The sequence below is a fragment of the Rhinolophus ferrumequinum genome, chromosome 23 (genome assembly GCF_004115265.2).
Source record: "Rhinolophus ferrumequinum isolate MPI-CBG mRhiFer1 chromosome 23, mRhiFer1_v1.p, whole genome shotgun sequence".
Taxonomy (NCBI): domain Eukaryota; kingdom Metazoa; phylum Chordata; class Mammalia; order Chiroptera; family Rhinolophidae; genus Rhinolophus; species Rhinolophus ferrumequinum.
Window position 1 is genome coordinate 40904740 of NC_046306.1, and position 8052 is coordinate 40912791.

At 39.6% G+C, this 8052-nt stretch overlaps 1 pseudogene; it reads right to left on the bottom strand.

The window, feature by feature from the left end:
• Nucleotides 1-6772: 6772 nt before the first annotated feature.
• On the bottom strand, nucleotides 6773-7554 carry LOC117016111 (40S ribosomal protein S3a-like; annotated as a pseudogene).
• Between the last annotated feature and the right edge of the window lie 498 nt (nucleotides 7555-8052).

The following is an 8052-nucleotide window of genomic DNA, read 5'->3' on the forward strand; positions in this document are numbered from 1 at the left end:
TAAACAAGTGATTTACTCATCATTTTGAGACTGCCGTTTGGTCATATCTTACTTAGAAACACATTAAGTTTGCCTTCAAAACCATACCGTCTAGTCACCTTTTAAGTGAGAACTCTATAGAAGATACTTTGATTATTTCAGAAATGAAACTTTGTTGGCTATGACCCAAAATATAACCACAGCTTATTCTTTGAGAAATACAATTTTTTAAAGCCCCCATTTTTGTTCTTATTTGCTTAGGACAGCCGTATATACCTGCAATGAGTCATCTCAAGCAATGAGAATTTTTACTGAAAGGCATTCATATGAAATACATATCACTACTTTTTCTTTTTCTCAAGGAGAATTGAAAGTGAGACCAGTTTACCAGAAGTTCGGACACAATTCCATGGCTGTGTGCCCGGAAGTGTCCATTCCCAGCTCAGCTCTCCCAACAGAGTATAGCTCTTCAGTGAGAGGATTCCCCAGATCACCATGGTCTGGGATGTTATAACAAGTGTTGGAATCAAATTCAAGTCAAGCTGAGATAGATCATTGTTTTCCTTTGAAATGCCAACAAGAGAGGTTTATAAGAGGAGAAAGTTAAAAAAAACTGGACAGATACCTGTGGCCTACACTAGGCGCTCTGCTCACCAACTTCATGCCCACTGGCCTCGTTTCCATCGGCATTCATTGCATTTCTACTGAGCATTTCCTTGCAACAGACCAGCAGCACTAGGGGAATTAAGATTCTTCTGGAGCATCCTTCAAACAATGGTTTCGATAAGCTGGACAACTCCTTCACCTTCGGGGTTGGGTAACTCTGAGGTGGGTGTTCTGCACTAGGGCTAAGCCCACCAGGGAAGCTGGTTTGATAACGCAGCTTTGATTGACAGTTCTCCCATCCTGTATCACTTCCCTGCTCTCTAACCCTCACTTCTCATGTAAGCTCTTTGCACATCCAATGCTTATTCTAGGATCACATCTGAAGGAAGCCAGACTGAGATGATATTCATTTCAAAGGGGTATCTCCACGTGCCAAGCTACTAGCGCCAAGGGATGTTTTCATGTAAAACCTTTCTCTTGTCACTTTCAGTCTCCTTTTTTTTTCTCTCTCCTTTTTCCTTCTTGTCTCTTACTTTTTAACCTCCACATTCCTCTCTTCCCTCTCTTCCCTCTTTTCTTTCATGCTCTGAAATGACAGTTCTCCTAGATGATTGCAAACCCTGTGTTGCTACTAAAACCAACTGGCTATTTTCACAGCACTGAACCTCAGGCCATTGAGAGGACTTGGAGGGATTGGGACATTATTAACAGATTCAGACAAGGTACAGTGTGATCGCCTTGCCTGCGGAAGCCTCAGCTCCTTGACAACCATGCCAGGGCAGCCTCTGGAAACTTGGCACAGCTATCTTTTAGACAAATGGACAGTCTTAGAAAGGCAGAACATAGAGCAGCTCAGTAAGAAAGTCATAAACCAAGGGCAAGACTGCTCCTATGCCGTGGTCACCATCTACTGAATGCTCTCAATGAGCCCAGGAGTCCTTGCCCAGGGCATTTCAGTTTACATTGTCATGTTGTGCCCAAGAAGATAGGATTGCCAAACCAGAAAGTTTCGTGGAAGTTTGACAATGTGAAGGGAGGTTATGAGCCAAGTGCTACATGAACTCTGTATTAACGAGCAAGAATTAAGTAACTTCAGCCTAGAGCAAAATATTTTCTATCCCCATTATGTGTCACTTCAGTTCACTGCACTGCTGTGGCTATTTTTTTTAAAGCCACTCTTTGGTAATTTGTGTTTTCTGAGACTTCGAGTTGGGAAGGATGGAAATGGTTGGAAAGAAGTTACTGGGGGTGATAGTGCTTGTCAAAAGTGCAGATTTGGTCTTTCATATGTTGATTTCATAAGCTGTATGTTTCTCAAAACATGAATGGTGACTGGAGCACACATTGCTGTGTCACCCCTTTCTTATAGCCCCCATCTCTGGGCAGTCCACCCCAAAAGCTTGCAGCTGTGAGCCCTCAAACACCTGCTGGGGCCTCTGGGATTCCTCTGTCCTTGGGAGTAGCCCTCCACCCAGGGGTGGTGGGAGTAGATTAATAAATACTCCATCAGCCTTACCTACCAGTTAAGGTGACTTTGAGGTGCACTCACTCCATGAGGTCTCCCAAAGTTTCCCAGGTGCCCTTCAGTAAATTGCCTTTATTAACTGTTTCCTTCTTTGTCTTCCCTACTCCTTTACCAGTGTTTCCTAAAGTCACCTCAAAAATGAACACTTGCACCCTCATCCTTATCTTAGGGTCTCTTCTGAGAAAACTGAGGCTGAGATTGACACAAAACCCAGAAGTCCTTTAACATCAAAAGTATAGTACTAAAAACTAAAAGGCTAATGAATTAAAGAATGTTTTAGCTGATACTTTGGTCTAAGCTTGGATGTATCCTTTCAGCACCAGGCAAAAATGCAAGGCAGCAGGAAAATTTGTTTTACAGGTGTCCTTGCCCTCCTTTTAATATATCAGACATCCAATGTCTTCATCTTGCTATTTGGCAACTCTCAGATTGTACAGAACACCATACCAGGTACCCTCGCCCCTTCCTGGAACCCTCTCCCCAGTTCCTAAATCATACTCTGGATCTTCTCAAAACTCCCTCTGACTTGATTAACATTTACCACCCTGTGTCTATGAATCCTATGGACAGGATGTAACATGTGAATCTCCTCAGAGATTCATCCCCTTCTACCCACCTTGAGATATGGGAGGTTCAGCCACAGCTGCCATTTCCTGGTCTCCCAACACCACCAATTGTTTCAGTACCCCCTGGGTAAGATAGTCTTTATCAGCTCCTCAGTGTACCCACCAAGGCAAAAGTCATAGCAGGTCAAGCACCTAGTCTGACCTGGCTCCTCCTGCCGCTACTGGACTCCAAAGAAGCACATATATAGTAGATTAAATATCTAGATATCTATTTGTTATCAAGAGCTAGAGTCTATTTCCCCTCTCTCTGATTCTGAGTTTGCCTTGTGACTTGCTTTGGCCATAGAATGTGGCAGAAGGGACGTGTGCAAGTTCCAAGCATAGGTCTCGAGAGTCTTGCCTGCTTCCATTCTCAACCTCTTGAAATCTGCTGTGAGAGCATCCTGCTGGGAAGAAGCTTGGGAAAAAGACACCAGAAACTTATTTGGGATGGTGGGCTGTTTCCTAGTCATCACTTACCACATATCGACACTTGTCCATTGGTAGGTCTCAAATAATTTTGCTTCTGAGCTGGCTGAGTTTTTGTTGCCGTTTCAATGCTTTTCAGGGTGTCTTCATACTGCTCCCAGAAGCAGAACAAAATCTTGAGTTTTTACAATATATGTGACTAACTTATTTGTGTAAAGAAACATGGAGCAAACACTGCACATTGACAATTAACTAATAGCTCCCATTATAATATATTGCTCTACCCACAGATTGAGCTGGTAAACCCATTAATTTGCAGCACAGTGCTAAAAACACAAAGAACATTGGTTTATCTCCACATCTGACAATCAAACATTCTTAGTTTTAGGGCCACAAACTCAACCTGTCATCACACAAATGCCTACAACTACTGAATAAGAGAGTGAATATATCTGTAGATTATATCAGTATGTGAAAAAATGTAGTAGTTATACTACTATGGTGGGTCAGATAAGTCTAGATGTCAGAAAGATCAAGTGCAAAAGTTTTAAAATTTTAATATTTATATATTTATGCTAATATGTATTTAATATGTAAATTTCATATGAAGCCTAGGATTTCATGATTGTTATAGCTTTAGTAGAGCTAAATAGGAAATTAAGTGTTTAAAAGTGAGACCATTTAAAAACAAATAATGTCAATGGAGCAAAAATGAAGAAGGTTGTTAGTGAATGTTTTAGTTGGCATTCAAGACAGCAATACTGCAAAACAGAACAAATTCAGTGGCATACAACAATAAACTAGTATTCCCGCGCTCTCATGTGGTCGCTGGGAGAGTTCTATTCCATGTTTCTCACTGTGAGTCCCCCAGTCTAGAGAGGCAAGTCTACCTGGAACACATTTTTCTCATGGAAAAAATTGGAAAGTCCAAGAGGGATGTGTGAAAACACATAATGTCTTTTAAGGCCTAGCCCTGGAACTGGCACACTGTCATTTCTGCCCAATTGCCATTGGCCCAAGCAAGTGATGTGGTCATGACCAACGTCACTGGGGTGCTGCAGTATGTTCCTCCCATGGAGATTGGAGGTGGAGGAGTGACTATTCGCTAAACAACAATCTAACCTACCTGAGTGAACAACTGAGGTGTTGGGATAACTGGGTTACTGAAACCCATGTCTTAGTGAGGAAGGCATAACAAGGCCATATCCTCAGTAGTGTTGTCTTATATTGGAAAGGCTATACTTTTTAAAAAATTATAAAGTAATATTTGCTCATTGCAAAAACTTTAAAAAGAACAAAAATACAAAAGATTAAAATTGTACATATTTCCTTATTCCGGTATTTTAATCCAACTCCCAAGAAGTGAATCTCTGTTAATAGTTTTTTTTTGTTTTGTTTTGTTTTCTGTTAATAGTTTTTAATGTGTTCTTCCAGACTATTTTCAATGTTTGTTTGTTGTTTTCAAACAAACATAAGGTCATACTATACATATTGTTCTTAAATTTCCTTTTTTCACTTAACAACACATCATGGACATTTCTCCGTGGAAGCATAAATCATCTATGTCATTATTTTTAATGGCTGCACAGTATTCCATGGTATGGATGTACCATGATATATTAAACCACTTCCATGCTTACTACAAACATTTAGGTGGTTTCTAATTTTTTGCTATCACAACTGATGGACCAAGGAACATATCTGTATAAAAATCTTTGTATAATTAGATATTTCTGTATTATTATTTCCAAAGGGGAAGTTGTTTTGTCAATGCACATTTTAAGCATTGGCGGATACTTCCAAATTACCCTTCCAAATGACTGCACCAATTTCCATTTCTACCACCACATCACAATATTGTTCACAGAACACACTTGAGCCTTAAACGTTATTACATTTGGAGGTCTTCTGTTAATTAAGTGTACAACTGACTGTCTGAGGTCAGAAAACCTTACTACATATTTAATTCTGTAAGAAATAAAATTTGCCTAATATTGGGAAAATATTTATGGTAACTATTTCTTCCTAGTCTTTTTTTTTTTTTCCTCAAAAGAGTTTCTGACTCACTGAAAAGGCAATAATGAAAAAGATGAAAAGAAAAAAAACAACGCTAGCCAAGATGAGAAACAACAGAAATTCTCATACACAAATGGTGGAATTGATCATTGCTATTGCCACTTTAGAAAATTATTTCATATAATCTATGAAAACGAAATATCTGAGCCAACAATTCAACTTCTTGACATATACTTAGTAGAATTCTGGTCATGTATTCATACAGAAATGTACTAAAGCATTCATGGCAGCACTATTTATGTTAGCCACAAACATGGAAAAATCCAAATGCCTAATAGGAGTAGATGGATAAATAAATTGTGGTATAGTCATAGAGTGGAGTATTATCCAGCAATGAGAGTAAATATTTACAACTGTGAGTAAAAATACAGAAATCTCACAAATATAATTTTGAACAAAATATGCCAGACACAAAGGAACTCATCTTGTATGATTTCACTTATATAAAAGTCAAGAAGTGGTAAAATTTTTAAATTCTGTTAGAAGTCTGGATAGTGGTTATCTTTGGGTGGGTCGGGGGAACAGCGACTGGGAGGTGGCATGCGGGAGCTTTAGGGATGCTGGTAATAATGTTGCCTTTCTTGATCTGTTCCCTTTTTTGATCTGGGTGCTCACCTGGGCATGTGCCATTTGTGGCAATTCATCAAGTTGTTTCCATGTAATTGGTGTGCTTTTCTCTATGTATGCTATGTCTCAGTACAAAGTTCATTAATAAAGAGTATCTGGTGAAAATCTCTTTGTTTTTTAAAAAATTTTTTAAAAATTTGACTGTATCTTTGAACTCTGTTGTTTTCAAATTAGTAACGATATAACGGTTCCATCCACCCTTGCACCCTCAGCACATACTAAAACCAACAAGAATGAAGGGCATAGTCTGGGCAAGTCTATTCTGATGCCAGCAGGATTCATTCCAGGTTCTGCTGTATTCAACATTGCATCATTAATTATTTGTGCTGATAGGGAAGTATCAAAGCCTGCATTCCAAAGTGGAAACTGAACTGTGTTTGTATTTGAATTTTCAGAAAACTTAGTTCCAGAACAAAACAGAGATGAACAAAAGTAGGACTCAGACTAGAAGGTATTTTCTTACACTCACCGAATCAGGTTTCTGGAACACTCTCAAAAGCAATAATCACTGTAATAAGCTGAGCCTTCCTCATTCATGTGTACTCAATGCCTCCAGCTGACCTGCTTGCTCACTTTTTTCCCACTACAGCCAGTCTTTGCCTGTTGACTTCATTGTTTACCAGGCCAAGGAAGGTGGAGAAATTACACTTTCATGTTACAGATGGAGGTTTCTGAGCTATCTTTAAAGCTTGGCCTAAGCCTTCAGTCTTCTTTGTCATACCCCAAGATGCCAAATACTCAGAAACTAACGTCTTAAAATGTTTTTTTTAAAAAAAATTTCTTTTGAAGTTTTTTGTTTGTTTGTTTAGGTTTAATTTAATACGATAAACAGCACCCATGATGCAAAGGATAGGATTTCATGAGCTTTTTTTTTTTTTTAAACATCACCAACAGGTTTTATTTGTCACCATGAAAAGTCTGAATTTTAAACAGATTTTTGGACTGGGGGCTCATATCCATCAGCTCGGTCAGCTTTTGCACCTGTCTCATCCCCACTACCTTTTCCAGAACTGCTATCTTCACCATGAAGCTCCATGAGTTTTGCCAATTCAAACCTGGTTTTTTCAGCATTGTGACATTTCTAATAAAGACATCATGGAGCGGGTAGATTGCCAAGCCGTTTCTATGTCTTTTCCAATGGAATCAATTTATTGACCACTTCTTTCAAGTCATTTGTCTGCACCTCTCCAGTCATGACTTCTGTCATCTTCTTCTGGATTTGACGGATCTGTTGATACTGAGCATAAGAGGTCTTCCAAATCTGATTGTTGCGTTTTTTAGTAAAACCAATACAGAACAGGTGAAGCAAATAACCATCGGTAGTCTTGACGTCAACATGAGTTTCAATCATGGTCAGCCATTTTTTGACCATGGAGCACATTTTGTCGTGGGTAAGATCCATGCCATGGAAATTAGTCAGGCAGTTTTTGCCCTGGACATCCTCAGCAATTACTTGAATTTTCAAAATGCAACTTCATCCTTCTGACGATCAGCTAGGCTCAGTTCAAAAACATTACCCTTGAGACCGTAAGATGCAATTTTGGTTCCTTGAGTTCTTGTGACTAGTGTTTTCCCAATATTTCTTATATTGAACACAGCTAGTACTTTCACATCATACCAATCTTTCTTAGAAAATGGGTCAACCACTTTTTTCTTGGCTCCCTTCTTGCCGCCTTTTGTAAGGCACTTATTCTTGCTGATCGCCATGGTGCTGCTCAGAGAGCCAAAAGAAAAATTTCATGAGATTTTGAAAGATAATTATGTCCATGAAATCCTGGCCACAATAAAAAACACAACATTTTCTTTATCCACAAAGTTTTGTGAAACCCTTTCTTTCACCCCCACCCCACCTCATTGTTGCAAAAGACTAGTTTGCAACAAACTGGCTTTTGAATGAATGAGAGTGGCCATGGGCCAAATCTAAGCATGTTCCACACACATGTGTACACACATGCATAGAGACATGCATGTGATAAGTGCGTGCATGCACTCCTTTTTAAGTGGTTCTTTCCCTATAGCCTCACCCCAAGACAAACAGCCTCAGGTAGCTTCAGAGCATATACTGTGATCTCCAGGCCACAGAGTTGGAAGAGGGTGGGAAACCCTACCCAGTAGCCTGAGGGGAGGGTTGGTTGCAATGCTGTGCCCAACAGGAGTCTTGAGCACACAGCAGCTGTACACAAGCAGAAGTTTTGGGTCAGCACA